Source organism: Syngnathus floridae, chromosome 9 (genome assembly GCF_059516105.1).
Source record: "Syngnathus floridae isolate MCC-2025c chromosome 9, RoL_Sflo_1.0, whole genome shotgun sequence".
Lineage (NCBI taxonomy): Eukaryota > Metazoa > Chordata > Actinopteri > Syngnathiformes > Syngnathidae > Syngnathus > Syngnathus floridae.
The window spans coordinates 3862501-3881013 of record NC_142421.1 but is presented as its reverse complement, the minus strand read 5'-3'; the positions used below and the strand labels follow the sequence as shown (position 1 = coordinate 3881013).

Here is an 18513-nt window from a genome sequence, read left to right as displayed (position 1 = left end):
CGGACACTCCATTAGGTACACCGCCCTTTTCAAGTGTACCTAATAAGAGGCCACTTTATGAGGGAAATATCATGGTCAAAGGTCACAGGTGTCAAGCTCTAGTCCTCGGGGCCGCGTTCCAACATGTTTCCCAAGATTCCCTCGTTAAGTGCAGGTGCGTGAAAAGTCGTGTCATCGTGTTTGTCGTATCATTGTGTGTGTGTGTGTGTGTGTGTGTGTGTGTGTGTGTGTGTGTGTGTATCACTACTGCAGTGTAGTGTTGGCTCGTGAGTGAACGATGGGTTCAAAAGAATGAATGTTTTCAGTGAACGAGAGTGAACGAAAAGATCTAAAGATCTTTGTAGCCATGAGGGAAAAACCTGTTTGGACCCGTTTGAAAATCATTGATTTGATATGACTCAAGAATTGTCTCTGTGCAACGGCGTAGTGTTTCTTAGCAACTGACTTGAAAATGAGTCCACGGGAGCACTGCAACGGCGGCAGAATTTTTGCAAGAACAATTCATTTTAGGATGAACTCTCGATACAAATATTTTCATTTGATTGAAGGCAATGGCGTTAACCACTCGACCAGAGCCTGCTCGGAAACCAAAGGAGATTTGGTCATATTGATAGGGTATCCTCCATCCAAACATGTTCGGTGTTGAAAGTTTCAACGGATAGTCCGAAGCAAGCCTTTCCACAGTAGTCACCATGACAGGCGACCACCTGGTGGCGTCAGTGTGCCGAGCGCCGTTGGACGATCAGGAGAAGAAGATTTGAGTCGACGGATGTGACGTCAGGGCTTTAGGTCAATTGAAGACAGGTGTGCTCGCTCATATGCAGATACCACCGAGCGCGGGCCGGCGGCGGACGGTTTCTCAGGTAAGCGAGCATGCTAGCAAATGTTTGTCGTCTCCTGCCGTTTCTCACGACGGCACGCTTTGTTGCTTTTTCTCAGAAGCCTTTTTTTTTAAAATTTATTTTGTTTGTCGCAGGATTGTCGTACTCTCGTGACTCGGCAACGTCACGTCCACCGCGACGGTGGGCCTGGAGGTAAATTGTAGGCCGCAGGCCATTTAGCCCGTGAGCAAATGTTTGCAGTTTCTTACGATGCCATTTATTATTTCTTGCAGGATTTTCGCTGTCTAGGGAGTGCTTGAGGTTTCGGCACGGCACGCCACAATCCACTTTGCGTCGCGTCGCGTCGTTGCGCGTTTTGGTGGTATTTTAAATGTCTTTCGCGGTTGTTTTTTTTCATGCTGGCCAGCATTTTTTCCATTCGTCTGTCTGTAGACGGTTCGTAAATGACGCCGCCGATAAGCGCGTGTTTGACTGACTATAGGAAATGTTAGTTTGACTCTAGTCAACTTAACCATTTTTTAAATTATTTTATATGATGCGTGTGCCATTTCCGTGTCATGCAAACTGGTGAATGCAAACTGGTGAATGCAACTTATATGTTACGTCATGTCCAAATCGGACCAAATCCATTCAAAGATGGCGCCCGCCCGCTCTCGTTCCGTTACGCAACAAACATTTGCGCGGGTTATTTTCTCCCGTCTTGGACGCCGCCAACCTGGATCATCTGTCCAATGTGAGGGGAGTTGAATGAATGATGAAATTAAAATATGAATTATAATCCTGAATGATTATCATAATTTACTACAATGTGATGATTATAATGACTATAATTTTGATCAATTATCATAACTTACTACAATATAATATTTTTTTTCAAATGTAAAACTCCTAGTATGTATAATTGTTGGTAAAAAATCATGCCATTGGCACTCGACTCAATGTCTATTTTTGTTGCAATCATTTGCTTGTCTTTTGTAGCACTAAAAACTGCCGCCCAGCCAGCATCCTTCTATACAAAGCAAGCAGGAGGCTCTTGAAGGAGCCCTTTCAGTGATGTTGTGGACACTGAGGAAGAGTAGTCCTAAATCAGGTGAAAACCTGTTTTTGTCAAGTTTCAACTTCCCAACACACAACGGTTGTCGAGTTTTAGCTTCCCAGCACACAATTAATGGCTGTCTGTGTTTTTGTAGGTTGCAAGAGGAGCCGAATGGGACAATTCCATATGAAAAGGCACAATGGCCTATCCAAAGGAGCCATGGCCTATCCAAAGGAGCCATGGCCTATCCAAAGGAGCCATGGCCTATCCAAAGGAGCCATGGCCTATCCAAAGGAGCCATGGCCTATCCAAAGGAGCCATGGCCATATGCAAAGGAGCAATGGCCATATGCAAAGGAGCAATGGCCATATGCAAAGGAGCAAAGGAGCAATGGCCATATGCAAAGGAGCAAAGGAGCAATGGCCATATGCAAAGGAGCAAAGGAGCAATGGCCATATGCAAAGGAGCAAAGGAGCAATGGCCATATGCAAAGGAGCAAAGGAGCAATGGCCATATGCAAAGGAGCCATGGCCATATGCAAAGGAGCAAAGGAGCAATGGCCATATGCAAAGGAGCAATGGCCATATCAAGTAAAGAATCAAGCATCGCGCTGCAAAAGTCGACGTGTGCGGATCATGTGCCCAGGAGGGGGCCTTTGGTTATGGGTGCACGACGGAAAGGTTGCAGGTGTGGACAGTGTTTAGGGCTCTGATGGTTGGGCTTGCTTTCGAGGTGCGCTGTGGTTGTGGCTGGTCTGGATCCAGCGTTGTCTTGTGCTTGGTTGCCATTGACGGCCCACTTAGGGGAGGACGTGGTTCCGTGGATGGACACAAAACTGAACTTTGACGTGGAGCTGAATGTCTAATTTTGCCATACGACTTGTACCATTGTGTATCTTTTTCTAACCTGCCACTGTCGTAGTAGTAGCTGCGTTCTTTGTTCTTTCCCCTCGCTGTAGGGTGGCGTCGGAGCGAGCCGATCCCGAATGTCCAATTTTGCAATTTGACTTGTGACATTTTCCTTTTCTAACCTACCACTGTTGCACTTCCTCTAACCCTAACCTACCACTGTGGTACTTGTGTTCTTTGTTCTCCCCTAGGTGTTGGAGCGAGACAGTCACATTGTGTCTTTTTCTAACCTAGCACTGTCGTGCTTGATCGAAGCCTAACGTACCACTGTGCGTCCTTTGTTCTCTAGGTGTAGGGGGCGGTGTTGGGGCGAGCCGGTCTACGGTGAAGACTTAATGATGTGAGCAGCGCCCAACTCATTGCATGTTCTACCTTTTGCAGGCCGGACGCAAAAGGGGGGGTGCATGGCCCGATTCGACCCGGTGACCGTCACCAAGAGTACCTAACCGCTGTGATCAAGTAAGCAAGTGACCTACAACTTGGGGTGCTCTTTGAGTTTCTAACATTTGTATCTGTTTGTGCAGATGGCGACCGGGACGCGACACGATCTGCTCAGAGGTGGACGGACCGCTGTGGCATCGCTCTGAAGTAGCAGAGTTCTGAGGGAGACCCGCTTCCCTGGAGGCGTCGACCTGCGCAGCTTCAGCATGTGAAATGGATTTTTTTCTTTCCTTTTTAGTGCACACCGGCGGTGTCCAAATGTCTGTTTGAGGGCTGCATACTGAATCAAATTGAGAATTCTTTGACACAAATTCATTAAATCAATCACAAAATGTTGCCATTCATATTTTGTGCTACAAAGTAGTGTTGCGTTCATTCGTGTGGTGTGTTGATCAAGTTGGCCCGAGGCTACCATTTGGACACCAATGGTGACGTGTGTGTAGGGCTGCACCTGGATTGGAAAACCGTCATATGGTGGTATAGGTCGTTGACATGCACTTTAGGAAAGCAAAGATTTTTTTCTATTAATGTGGCAAATGAAACATGTTTTCTGGCCTCCTAACTATTTGTAATGAGTTTAGAAGATAAGTCATTGATGCAAGTTAAAGTTAACTGGTCTAAGTGATGTCATTGCGATCAAATAGTTCCTCTCCATCCTAGAATTTTGCACAACTTTGCTCAATGCTGGGGTCTGGCCCAATACTGCCATATCGTTGGTATTCCAAAATGTTGTGCAGCCCTCATTGAGTGCCAAACGCGCAGCGACGGCAAGCCCAAGCGAGCGCAAGCGACCGCGCAGCGACGCCAAGCGCAAGCGACCGCGCAGCGACGGCAAGCGCAAGCGACGGCAAGCGCAAGCGACGGCAAGCGCAAGCGACGGCAAGCGCAAGCGACGGCAAGCGCAAGCGACGGCAAGCGCAAGCGACGGCAAGCGCAAGCGACGGCAAGCGCAAGCGACGGCAAGCGCAAGCGACGGCAAGCGCAAGCGACGGCAAGCGCAAGCGACGGCAAGCGCAAGCGACGGCAAGCGCAAGCGACGGCAAGCGCAAGCGACGGCGCAGCGAGACTTTTGTGCTTGTCTTGCAAGGTGGAAGAGACGATGTATGAAACAAAGAGCCGGTGGACGGAGGCCACCAGACCCGCGATTGGTGAGCGAGGTGCAAAGGAAGGACTCACCCAAAGAAAGCAGTCGCCAAGTGTTGACGAGGAGCCTAATGCATGACTGGCCAAGGCTGGCCAGAGGTGGTGACATGGCAATCCAATATGCAACGCACTTGTTAGTTTTAATTTGATTTCCTTATTTGTCTGCCGTTCAGGGTTGCCGGGGCGGCGGATGGGATGAGCGCCAGCCTGCACCCGGAGGGACTGGGCTGCACCCACAAGACCAGGGAGAGGGCAGGTCATGAGTACGTTGACAGATGTGAGCCGCATGCAACTGAGTGCCGTTTGTCTTTTTGCACTTGTGCGAGGCGGAAGACGAGTCCAACACCGGCCGGAGCAGACCCGGACCTTGGCCCGTGACGAGCGTCCCACACGAGACTGATGGGTGCAGATGCAGCCAGCGTTTTGAGAGGAGTATGACTTTGTTTTTTCTTTTGTGCTTCCCCTACCCCTGTCGGTTTGAATAGGTTAACTAGTAGCACGCACGGGCATTTGGGTTGCTGTGACCCTCTAGATACGAATCGGCAAAGTAGACACCCCCTTCCCCCCTCCCTCCCCCTCTTCCTCCCTCTCGCTCTCTTTCTCCAACGCGCCCGGCAGTACCTGCATGGCCTGGTGCACTCAGGGTGGAACGTGGCTATACCTTGCCCTTTGTGGAATACCAGGGTATAATGTCTGCCAGACTGGGTCCCAGTGTCGTCGACGGTGTCGAGGACAAGGAGATTCTCCGTGACGCTCTCCGTGACGTCACGTTTTCCTCTTTTTTTTTCCACTCGGGGCCAAGCCAGCTCTACTCAGGGGGAACTGGCCGGTTGCGCTTAATTGCGCACCAAAGCCTCTTATCTCCTCTCGCTCCCTCCCTCCCTCACTCCCTTTTTGTAAGGGGTTAAACATTTCATAACCCGGATCGCTCCAATGCGGGAGGGCCGTATGACACATGCGCCAGCCCGTGCGTGCCGCTAGTTACCTGATTCAAACTTACCTTAGTCAAGGTTTGCTAGTGAAAATTTTCCCCTTGCAAAAACCACCACAATGTCTGCCTTTCAGGATTGCTGGGGCACTGGATCTGATGGGTGCCTGCACAGAGAGGGACTGGACAGGACCGCGAGACCAGAGGGTAATAATAAAAAACTTTATTTGTAGAGCACCTTTCATACAAGAAATGCAGCTCAAAGCACTTTACAACAAAGAAATTATAAGCATTGAATTCTTCATATAGGAACAGACATAAAAAGAAAACAAAAACATTCATGTGTACATACGCTATTGATAAAGGAGCTTAAAATAGGAGCACGCTTTAATAGACGGGTAATGAGTACGTCCACAGAAGTGAACCGCGTGCAACAGAGTGCCGTTTTTCTTTTTGCAGTGGCACGAGGCGGAGGATGAGTCCAAACGTCGAATACCGGCCAGGGGGGGGGAGCCAACATTCGCCCGTGATGAGCGGCCGACACGAGACGGACGGGTGCGGATGCGGCGAGGGCAAAACGCCCAGCCAGCATTTAAGGAGAGTGACTTTGTTTTTTTCTTTTGTCCTTTCTTTCCTAAATCCTTCCCTCCCTCCACTTTTTCACTGGGTGTGCACACTGGCTATCTGCATGATGCCTCTTTCTTTCTCTCTCAGCGCTGCGTCATTTTGCAATATTGTTGTTTTACTGTTGTTTTTTTAATCATGAAATGAACTGTTTGTACTGTAATTGTGTGTGTGTACCACTGAACTGCAATTAAACTGTGAACTGAATTCAAGTGGTCCATTTTAAACATTGGCATTGGCAGTCTATCGTGCAAACAAACTGGAATCATTTGAGACATTCTCAATGACAAGACAATTGTAAAGTTAGGCTGAAACAAAATTGACTTGTTAGATATGCAGTGTCAGGCTTTTTATTTATTTTTTTAACTACACAAAGAAAAGCTGGATGCATTCTAAATTGTTGACAAAAGCCAAGTAGCCAAACACCCATAGATGCAAACGACAAGTGTACAAACGGTGTCTGTTGCGATCAGTAAGTCATCTTTGGCAACCCTGCTTTAAAATGGCCACCGAACTCAGAATCTTGCAGAATGTTGGTACATTTTTCTGTACGAGTAAAAGCTGTTTTAATGTGGTCAGAGCCATTTTTTGGTTTGTTTTGAATCGTCATGTATCATGTGGGCATTCTTGTGAATAAAATCAACAGTGGCGTGTTTGCTTCCTGTTGGTGGTCTTGTAAATAAAGTCAACTTTGGTGTCAGTCATCATTCGCGATGTGCCTCAATCGATGGTGCATCTCTTGAATGTGAAACTAATTGCATGTTTTGTTACAGGGCTTGATGTCTTCATTGGCTGTCTGACTACAAAAAAGGCTGTTGCTGTCCAGTCCAGGTTGCTGCTATAGTCAATTGAATTAATAAACGCAGCGCGTAACTTCCAGGACCTTAGCTTTCAATTCAAAGCAGGTGCGTAACTACACGGCCAGCCACGGTACATGTACTGGGTGGTACCACCCAGTTCAGAGTGAAGTAAAGGCCAGAGTGTTCTTATTCACACTGGCATCCTTATGAAATTGACCATATCAGAAAGGCTAGATGAATTCCAAGTGCTGCTACCGAGTAGCAGCATATTTGCCTCAACCTGTCTGATGCTGGGTCAATGCGATGCACCTTTCGTTGTTTTGCCCAAAACAACCTAAGAAATAAAGAAGTACTGCCGTTATCTCGCCAGTGTGCATGTGTGTTAAAAGTACAAAACAAACTCATTTGCATGATAGACGTGCACTGCAGACCTCAATCGGAAATCAAATTAAGGGGGTTTTTATTTCAAAGTTTGTGCCCCTAGTTGTCTCTCTATGTACAATAAGAGTCGAGCACGAACTTATCGATGCTGCACTTGCAGCTTTTTTTAAATAGTAATTAAAAGGTCGAAGTTCCTCCAATATATAGTTTTAAAAAATGTTACTGTATGGGTGAAACGTATGAGAGTTTAAAAAATAAATAAAATTAAAAAAAGGCTTGTGGAACTTTTGTTAGCACTGTAGTGCCAGCAAGGGGGGGGCGGGGCAGGGTGGTGGGCGACTGTTCCATAAAAAAGAAATGATCAGACACGTATACATTATGTCACAAGTCCTGCACAACTTGATGTATGCTTCAAGAATGTACATTAACATTATGATTTGTTTATTGAATTGAATTACATCAAAATTATATCTGTCTGTGGAAATATGAAATATGGTGATGTCTAAAATCAGTCCATCCCTTCACTTTGCTATTGTCTTCTTTCCCCTCTGAAGGTTTTTATAGATACTGATGATGGTGTTACAAATACTTTCATGTACAGTGTAAATCCCCTTCAAGGAAATTTAATTTATATACGTGTGTATATATATGATAAATCTGAATCTAATGGTGACCTCAAGTGTTTTTAAATATTTCCATCTGTTAATTTCCTTTGGGCCGAGCCCCCTCCGGCCTGCACCTGTAAACTCCTCCATCATAATACATTTCCAAGCTATGTAAAAATGAAAAAATATTGCCATTTACTGCCATATTGCAGGTGCGGGAAAAGTTTTTGGTCACTTTCACGTTCCGCAGGAGCTAAAAGTTTTCCCGCAGGTGCACTTAACGAGGGAATCACACGGACACTCCATTAGGTACACCGCCCTTTTCAAGTGTACCTAATAAGAGGCCACTTTATGAGGGAAATATCATGGTCAAAGGTCACAGGTGTCAAGCTCTAGTCCTCGGGGCCGCGTTCCAACATGTTTCCCAAGATTCCCTCGTTAAGTGCAGGTGCGTGAAAAGTCGTGTCATCGTGTTTGTCGTATCATTGTGTGTGTGTGTGTGTGTGTATCACTACTGCAGTGTAGTGTTGGCTCGTGAGTGAACGATGGGTTCAAAAGAACGAATGTTTTCAGTGAACGAGAGTGAACGAAAAGATCTAAAGATCTTTGTAGCCATGAGGGAAAAACTTGTTTGGACCCGTTTGAAAATCATTGATTTGATATGACTCAAGAATTATCTCTGTGCAACTGCGTGGTGTTTCTTAGCAACTGACTTGAAAATGAGTCCACGGGAGCACTGCAACGGCGGCAGAATTTTTGCAAGAACAATTCATTTTAGGATGAACTCTCGATACAAATATTTTCATTTGATTGAAGGCAATGGCGTTAACCACTCGACCAGAGCTCTTGCTGTGCTTAGGGTTTGTGTTAGGCTTGCTCTCGCTTTTGCTGTGCTTAGGGTTAGGCTTGCTTATGCAACCAAATCACCTCAGTTGTTTATCACTTCCTCTGATATTTTTGAACTTACCGTAATTTTTGGACTGTAAGTCGCACCGGAGTATAAGTGAGCAGCAGGGGGGGGCCCCATTTCAACCCCTTCCACTGAGTGCCAAGCAGGGAAGAAATGGGTACCATTGTTATAGTCACTGGTATGACTCGGCCGGGGTTTGAACCCACAACCTCCCAGTCTCAGGGCGGACACTCTCCTCTTAGGCCACTGAGCTGGTAAACACTTGTGTCGTAGTATAACACTTATAGTCGTTTTTAAATAACGTGTATACCTATATACGCCTAAATATTGTCATCCAATATATCTACTGCAATTTCACATTAGATTGCTGGTTTGAAATTTGCTTTTGATATTATTATTTTTAATAAACATTTATGTTAAAACGTGTCTGGCGTCTTATTCCTTGTTTTTATATTCGCCAATTAAAACATAAAAATCAGACATTTTATATGACAATATGTGTAGGTACACTACACGAGGTTAAAAAAAAAAGAATAAATAAATAAAGGGTTAATTGCACAACAAAAGCACGTTTACAAATATACAATACAAATATACTCGATACAAATATTTTCATTTGATTGAAGGCAATGGCATTAACCACTCGACCAGAGCCTGCTCGGGAACCAAAGGAGATTTGGTCATATTGATAGGGTATCCTCCATCCAAACATGTTCGGTGTTGAAAGTTTCAACGGATAGTCCGAAGCAAGCCTTTCCACAGTAGTCACCATGACAGGCGACCACCTGGTGGCGTCAGTGTGCCGAGCGCCGTTGGACGATCAGGAGAAGAAGATTTGAATCGACGGATGTGACGTCAGGGCTTTAGGTCAATTGAAGACAGGTGTGCTCGCTCAAGGGGAGTTATCATATGCAGGTGCCACCGAGCGCGGGCCGGCGGCGGCGGACGGTTTCTCAGGTAAGCGAGCATGCTAGCAAATGTTTGTCGTCTTTGTCGTTTAAAAAAAAAAATCCTCTTTTAATATTCATGATTTCCTTATTTCTTAAAACTGACCAAATTTAAACGGATGTCTTCCTTTAGTCCAGCTCGTTCCAGCGGCATTAGTCTTGTGTATGTATGATTTTGTGTGTGTTTTTAAATAACGTTTTCATACTTTATTTTATTGTATGTAAATAGCTGTTAGTCACGTGACCCAATGTGGAGGTACTTGTGGGCGGGGCCTGCTAAAAGACCAACTACGGAAGCTCCCCAAGTACTGATGTGCATTCCAGTTCTTTTAGGTGAACTGAATCTTTAGAATCTCTTTGAACGAATCGTTCACTCACGAGCCAACACTATTTGGGTTTTCAGTCTTGAGGTGAGCGTTGGTTGCCCTTCTGTCACTGTCATGGACACGAGTCTTTGGTCAAGTGGTAAACGTCATTGCCTCTAACACGATGGAACCATGGTTCGGGACCCGACCTTACCCACAAGCTGTACTTTGTCGATTTTCACTCACTTCTGCATAAAGTTTGTGACTTTTTTTTTTTTTTTTTGAAGGCAGGTTTCAGTCTTGCCTGTCGGAGAGGTGGGCGTGGTCAAGCCAATTTCAGTTGCGCTGTGATTGGTCAGACTGAATTTGGGCAGAGGTAGGAGGCGGGCAAAGTGGCACTTAGGTTTTTGAAGGCAGTTTTCAGTCTTGAGGTGAGCGACAGGTACAACCGCCCGCGTGTGAAGTGGCCTGTCACGTGGTACGCTCGTGTGCAAAGCGCCATTGGACGAGCAGGCGAGGAAGATTTGAATTGACGGATGTGACGTCAAGTCTTCGGGTGAATTGGGGAAGTTGTCAAATACTGGTGCAATCACCCGCGCAGCGGGCGGTTTCTCAGGTAAGCTAACATGCTAGGAAATGTTTGTCGTTCATTGGCGTTTCTCACGACGGACGCCTTGTTTGTTTGTTGCAGGATTCAAGGCGAGTTATCAAATGCAGGCGCCACCGACCGTGTGGCGGTTTCTCGGGTAAGCTATCAAATGTTTGTCGTTCATTGCCGTTTCTCACGACGGACGCCTTGTTTGTTTGATGCGAACAAATATCTTGAAAATCTTTTCACACTCGTCCCGGCCACCGCGACTGTCGTTTTGCCGCTAGAGTATTTCAAATCTCTTTGGCGTTGTGTTTCGTCAAATTAACAATGTTGCATTACATATAGTGTGCTATTTCCGTGTTATGCAAACTGATGAATGTGACAAATTTGTTACGTCATGTTATAATCTATTCCAAGATGGCGCCCGCCCGCCCGCCTTCCGTTATGCAACAAACATTTGCGAGCGTGATTTTCTCCCGTTTAGTCGACTGCTCGATTCATGCCGACATTTTTGAGTGAGTTGATGGATGATAAAATTAAATTATTATAATTCGGATACTTTTGTAATTATTATAACTCATTACAATATACTGATAATTGTATACATATTTTAAATATAAAACTGGAGTTGGTATGTGTAATTGTTGCAAAAATATCATGCCATTGCCACTCTACTCAATGTCTATAATTGTAACTCCCAGATGCAGAGCATATAGTATGGTATGATATTGTATGGTATTGTATTGTATGTATTGTATTGTATGCATTGTGTGTATGGTAGCGTATGGCAGGGTATTGTATGTGTTCTATGTCAATCCATCCATCCACCCATCCATCCGTCCGTCCATCCAACCCATCCACCCACCCACCCATCCACCCAACCCATCCAGCCACCCACCCAACCAACCCATCCACCCACCCATCCATCCATCCACCCAACCCACCCATCCACCCACCCACCCACCCAACCCACCCACCCAACCCATCCACCCAACCCATCCACCCAACCCATCCAAACACCCATCCACCCACCCATCCATCCACCCAGCCACCCATCCATCCAGCCACCCAGCCATCCACCGCTTATCCGGACGTCGGATTGCGGCGGCAGCAGCTTTAGGAGGGACTCCCAGACTTTCCTCTCTCCAGCCACTTCATCCAGCTCAACCCAGGAAATCCCAAGATTTGTATGTATTGTTTGTTTTGTTGTGTTTTTTGTTTTGTTGTTTTTGGTTTTGTTTTTTGTTTTTTTTGTTTTGTTTTTTGTTTTGTATGTATTGTATTGTATGTATTGTATGTATTGTATGTATTGTTTTTTTGTTTGTTTTTTTAGGTTTTTTTTGTTTTTTGTTTTTTTTGTTTTGTATGTATTGTATGTATTGTATTGTATGTATTGTATGTATTTTTTTTTGTTTTTTGTTTTGTTTTTTGGTTTTTTTTGTATTGTATGTATTGTATGTATGTATTGTTTTGTATTGTTTGTTTTGTTTGTTGTTTTTTGTTTTGTTTTTTGTTTTTTGTTTTGTATGTATTATATGTATTGTATTGTATGTATTGTATGTATTGTATGTATTGTATTGTATGTATTGTATTGTATGTATTTTTTTTTTATTTTTTATTTTTTTTGTTTTTTGTTTTGTTTTTTGTTTTGTATGTACTGTATGTATTGTATTGTGTGTATTGTACTGTATTGTATGTATTGTTTTGTTTTTTGTTTTCTTTTTTTGTATTGTATGTATTGTATGTATTGTATTGTATTGTATTGTATTGTATGTATTGTATTATATGTATTGTATGTATTGTATTGTATGTATTGTTTTTTTGTTGTTTTTTTGGTTGTGTTTTTGTTTTTTTTGTTTTGTATGTATTGTATTGTATTGTATGTATTGTATGTATTTTTTTGTTTTTTTTTTTGTTTTGTTTTTTTGTTTTTTTTGGATTGTATGTATTGTATTGTATGTATTGTTTTTTTGTTTTTTTTTTGTTCTGTATTGTATTGTGTGTATTGTATTGTATGTATTGTATTGTATGTATTGTTTTTTTTTTGTTTTTGTTTTTTTTGTTTTTTTTGCATCGTATGTATTGTATGTATTGTATTGTATGTATTGTATTGTATTGTATTGTATTGTATGTATTGTATGTATTGTATTGTATGTATTGTATGTATTGTATTGTATGTATTGTATTGTATTGTATTGTATGTATTGTTTTTTTTGTTTGTTTTTTTTGTTTTGTTTTGTTTTTTGTTTTGTATGTATTGTTTTGTTTTCTTTTTTGTTTTGTTTTTTGTTTTTTTGTATTGTATGTATTGTATTGTATGTATTGTATTGTATGTATTGTATTGTTTGTATTGTATTGTATGTATTGTTTTTTTGGTTTTCTTTTTTTTTTTGTATTGTATGTATTGTATGTATTGTATGTATTGTATTGTATTGTATTGTATTGTATTGTATTGTATTGTATTGTATTGTATTGTATTGTATGTATTGTATGTATTGTATTGTATGTTTGTATTGTATTGTATGTATTGTTTTTTTTGTTTTCTTTTTTTTTTTTTTGTATTGTATTGTATGTATGTATTGTATTGTATGTATTGTATTGTATTGTATGTATTGTTTTTTTTGTTTTCTTTTTTTTTTTGTATTGTATGTATTGTATTGTATGTATGTATTGTATGTATTGTATGTATTGTATGTATTGTATGTATTGTATTGTATGTATTGTATTGTATGTTTGTATTGTATTGTATTGTATGTATTGTTTTTTTTGTATTGTATGTATTGTATTTTATGTATGTATTGTATGTATTGTATTGTATGTATTGTATGTATTGTATGTATTGTATTGTATGTATTGTATTGTATTGTATGTATTGTATCGTATGTATTGTATTGTATTGTATGCATTGTTTTTTTGTTGTTTTTTTGGTTGTGTTTTTTTTTTTTTTGTATTGTATTGTATTGTATGTATTTTTTTGTTTTTTTTTTTGTTTTTTTTTGTATTGTATGTATTGTATTGTATGTATTGTTTTTTTGTTTTTTTTGTTTTTTGTTTTGTATGTATTGTATGTATTGTATTGTGTGTATTGTATGTATTGGTTTTTTTTTTGTTTTGTTTTTTTTGCATTGTATGTATTGTATGTATGTATTGTATGTATTGTATTGTATTGTATGTATTGTATGTATTGTATTGTATGTATTGTTTTTTTTTTTTTTGTTTTTGTTTTGTTTTTGTTTCGTATGTATTGTGTGTATTGTATTGTATGTATTGTTTTGTTTTCTTTTTTGTTTTCTTTTTTGTTTTTTTGTATTGTATGTATGTATTGTATGTATGTATTGTATTGTATGTATTGTATTGTATGTGTGTATGTATTGTATTTATTGTATTGTTTGTTTTGTATTTGTATTGTATTTGTAGTGTATTTGTATTGTATTGTTTGTATTGTATTGTTTGTATGTATTGTTTGTATGTATTGTATGTATGTATTGTATGTATTGTATTGTATTGTTTGTATGTATTGGTTGTATTGTATTGTATGTATTGTTTGTATTGTATTGTTTGTATTGTATGTATTGTATTGTTTGTTTTGTTTTTTGTGTTTTGTTTTGTTTTTTTGTTCACCCACCCACCCATCCATCCAGCCACCCATCCAGGCAGCCACCCATCCAGGCAGCCACCCATCCAGGCAGCCACCCATCCAGCCAGCCACCCATCCATCCATCCGTCCATCCAACCCATCCACCCACCCAACCCATCCACCCATCCATCCACCCATCCAACCCAACCCATCCAAAACCCATCCACCCACCCATCCTCCTATCCATCCAACCATCCATCCACCCATCCATCCACCCATCCATCCAGCCACCCATCCAGCCAGCCACCCAGCCATCCACCGCTTATCCGGACGTCGGATTGCGGCGGCAGCAGCTTTAGGAGGGACTCCCAGACTTTCCTCTCTCCAGCCACTTACTCCAGCTCAACCCAGGAAATCCCAAGATTTGTATGTATTGTTTTTTGTTATGTTGTTTTGTTTTGTTTTGTTTTTTTGTTTTGTTTTTTGTTTTGTATGTATTGTATTGTATGTATTGTATGTATTGTATGTATTGTATTGTATCTATTGTATTATATGTATTGTATGTATGTATTGTTTTTGTTTTTTGTTTTTTTTGTTTTGTATGTATTGTATTGTATGTATTGTATGTATTTTTTTTTTGTGGTTTTTTTGTATTGTATGTATGTATTGTTTTGTATTGTTTGTTTTGTTTTGTTTGTTGTTTTTTGTTTTGTTTTTTGTTTTTTGTTCTGTATCTATTGTATGTTTTGTATTGTATGTATCGTATTGTATTGTATGTATTGTATGTATTGTATTGTATGTATTGTATTGTATTGTATGTATTGTATTGTATGCATTGTATTGTATGTATTGTATTGTATGCATTGTATTGTATGCATTGTATTGTATGCATTGTATTGTATGCATTGTATTGTATGCATTGTATTGTATTGTATTGTAGGTATTATTATTATTATTTTTTTTGTTTGTTTTGTTTTTTGTTTTGTATGTACTGTATGTATTGTATTGTGTGTATTGTATTGTATGTATTGTTTTGTTTTTTGGTTTTTTTTTGTTTTCTTTTCTTTCTTTTTTTTGTTTTTTGTTTTTTTGTATTGTATGTATTATATTGTATGTATTGTATGTATTGTATTGTATGTATTGTTTGTATTGTATTGTATTGTATGTATTGTATTGTATGTATTGTATTGTATTGTATGTATTGTTTTTTTTTTTTTTTTTTTTTATTTTGTATGTATTGTATGTATTGTGTGTATTGTATGTATTGTTTTGTTTTGTTTTTTGTTTTGTTTTTTTTGTTTTGTTTTCTTTTTTGTTTTGTTTTTTTGTATTGTATGTATTGTATGTATGTATGTATTGTATGTATTGTATTGTATTGTATTGTATTGTATTTGTATTGTTTGTATTGTATTGTTTGTATTGTATTGTTTGTATTGTATTGTTTGTATTGTATTGTTTGTATTGTATTGTTTGTATTGTATTGTTTGTATGTATTGTTTGTATGTATTGTATGTATTGTATGTATTGTATGTATTGTTTGTATTGTATTGTATGTATGTACAAACAGTATGTATTGTTTGTATTGTATTGTATGTATTGTATGTATTGTATGGTATGGTATGGTATTGTATTGTATTGTATGTATTGTATGTATTGTATGTATTGTATTGTATTGTATTGTATTGTATTGTATTGTATTGTATTGTATTGTATTGTATGCATTGTATGCATTGTATTGTATTGTAGGTATTATTATTTTTTTTTTTTTTTTTGTTTTTTGGTTTGTATGTACTGTATGTATTGTATTGTGTGTATTGTATTGTATGTATTGTTTTGTTTTTTGTTTTGTTTTTTTGTTTTGTTTTCTTTTTTTTTTTTTTTTTTTTTTTGTATTTTATGTATTGTATGTATTGTATTGTATGTATTGTATTGTATGTATTGTATTGTATGTATTGTATTGTATGTATTGTATGTATTGTATTGTATTGTATTGTATTGTATGTATTGTATTGTATGTATTGTATGTATTGTATGTATTGTATTGTATTGTATTGTATTGTATGTATTGTATTCTATTGTATGTATTGTATTCTATTGTATGTATTGTTTTTTTTTGTTTTTTTTGTTTTGTATGTATTGTGTATTGTATTGTATGTATTTTGTTTTTTTTGTTTTGTTTTTTTTGTTTTGTTTTCTTTTTTGTTTTGTTTTTTTGTATTGTATGTATTGTATGTATGTATTGTATTGTATGTATTGTATTGTATGTATGTATGTATGTATTGTATGTATTGTATTGTTTGTATTGTATTGTTTGTATTGTATTTGTATTGTATTGTTTGTATGTATTGTTTGTATTGTTTGTATGTATTGTATGTATTGTATTGTTTGTATTGTTTGTATGTATTGTATGTATTGTATTGTATGTATTGTATTGTATGTATTGTATTGTATGTATTGTATTGTATGTATTGTATGTATTGTATGGTATTGTATTGTATGGTATTGTATGTATTGTATTGTTTGTATTGTATTGTTTGTATTGTATTGTATTTGTATTGTATTGTTTGTATGTATTGTATTTGTATTGTATTGTTTGTATGTATTGTTTGTATGTATTGTTCGTATGTATTGTTTGTATGTATTGTATTGTTTGTATGTATTGTTTGTATGTATTGTTTGTCTTGTATTGTATGTATTGTTTGTATGTATTGTTTGTATTGATTGTATTGTATTGTATGTATTGTTTGTATTCTATTGTATGTATTGTATGTATTGTATTGTTTGTTTTGTTTTTGGTTTTTTGTTTTGTATGTATTGTATTGTATGTATTGTATTGTTTGTATGTATTGTTTGTATGTATTGTTTGTATGTGTTGTATGTATTGTATGTATTGTTTGTATTGTTTGTATTGTATTGTATGTATGTACAAACAGTATGTATTGTTTGTATTGTATTGTATGTATTGTATGTATGGTATGGTATGGTATGGTATTGTATTGTATTGTATTGTATTGTATTGTATTGTATTGTATTGTATTGTATTGTATTGTATTGTATGTATTGTATGTATTGTATGTATTGTTTGTATTGTTTGTATTGTATTGTATTGTATTGTATTGTATTGTATTGTATTGTATGTATTGTATGTATTGTATGTATTGTATTGTATTGTATGCATTGTATTGTATGCATTGTATGCATTGTATTGTATTGTAGGTATTATTATTATTTTTTTTTGTTTGTTTTGTTTTTTGGTTTGTATGTACTGTGTATTGTATTGTATGTATTTTGTTTTTTTTGTTTTGTTTTTTTTGTTTTGTTTTCTTTTTTGTTTTGTTTTTTTGTATTGTATGTATTGTATGTATGTATTGTATTGTATGTATTGTATTGTATGTATTGTATGTATTGTATGTATTGTATTGTTTGTATTGTTTGTATTGTATTGTTTGTATTGTATTTGTATTGTTTGTATGTATTGTTTGTATTGTTTGTATGTATTGTATGTATTGTATTGTTTGTATTGTTTGTATGTATTGTATGTATTGTATTGTATGTATTGTATTGTATGGTATTGTATTGTATGGTATTGTATGTATTGTATTGTTTGTATTGTATTGTTTGTATTGTATTGTATTTGTATTGTATTGTTTGTATGTATTGTATTTGTATTGTATTGTTTGTATGTATTGTTTGTATGTATTGTTCGTATGTATTGTTTGTATGTATTGTATTGTTTGTATGTATTGTTTGTATGTATTGTTTGTCTTGTATTGTATGTATTGTTTGTATGTATTGTTTGTATTGATTGTATTGTATTGTATGTATTGTTTGTATTCTATTGTATGTATTGTATGTATTGTATTGTTTGTTTTGTTTTTGGTTTTTTGTTTTGTATGTATTGTATGTATTGTATTGTATGTATTTTGTTTTTTTTGTTTTTTGTTTTGTATGTATTGTATGTATTGTTTGTTTTTTTGTTTTTTGTTTTTTTTCGTTTTTTTTGTTTTTGTTTTGTATGTATTGTATGTATTGTATTGTATGTATTGTTTGTTTTTTTGTATTGTTTGTTTTTCTTTTTTTTACGTTTTGTTTTGTTTTTTGTTTTGTTTTTTTGTTTTGTATGTATTGTATTGTATTGTATGTATTGTATTGTATGTATTGTATTGTTTGTTTTGTTTTTTGTTTTGTATGTATTGTATGTATTGTATGTGTTGTTTGTATTGTTTTTTTTGTTTTTTGTTTTGTTTTTTTTGTTTTTTGTTTTGTTTTTCTTTTTTTTGTTTTGTATGTATTGTATGTATTGTATTGTATGTGTTGTTTGTTTTGTATTGTTTGTTTTGTATTGTTTGTTTTGTATTGTTTGTTTTGTATTGTTTTTGTATTGTTTGTTTCGTATTGTTTGTTTTTCTTTTTTTTTATGTTTTGTTTTGCGTCATTTTGCAATATTGTTGTTTTACTGTTGTTTTTTTAATCA

General features: G+C 37.5%; 2 long non-coding RNA genes across 9 annotated transcripts in view; both read left to right on the top strand.

Moving 5' to 3' along the window:
• Positions 1-764: 764 nt before the first annotated feature.
• On the top strand, positions 765-7083 carry LOC148392987 (uncharacterized). Of its 4 annotated transcripts, XR_015860437.1 has the most exons (10): positions 765-863; positions 977-1034; positions 1115-1575; positions 1821-1932; positions 2033-2565; positions 3168-3245; positions 3311-4469; positions 4544-4802; positions 5436-5505; positions 5758-7083. It is a non-coding gene; the product is annotated as an uncharacterized LOC148392987 (long non-coding RNA). The 4 variants fall into 4 exon arrangements; XR_015860436.1 differs by having other exon boundaries at positions 766-863; positions 1115-1142; positions 2033-3245; XR_015860438.1 differs by having other exon boundaries at positions 766-863; positions 1115-1203; positions 2033-3245.
• A 2177-nt stretch (positions 7084-9260) lies between these two features.
• LOC148392986 (uncharacterized) overlaps positions 9261-18513 on the top strand; it is a 10268-nt gene continuing 1015 nt past the window's right edge. Inside the window, exons 1-6 of one of the 5 annotated variants that reach the window (XR_015860440.1) lie at positions 9262-9575; positions 9795-9898; positions 9969-10065; positions 10158-10246; positions 10335-10486; positions 10562-10616. This is a non-coding gene — a long non-coding RNA (uncharacterized LOC148392986). Of the gene's footprint in view, positions 9576-9794; positions 10066-10157; positions 10247-10312; positions 10487-10561; positions 10617-18513 lie in introns of all 5 variants that reach the window. The other 4 variants (XR_015860439.1, XR_015860441.1, XR_015860443.1 and 1 more) reach the window with 4 other exon arrangements.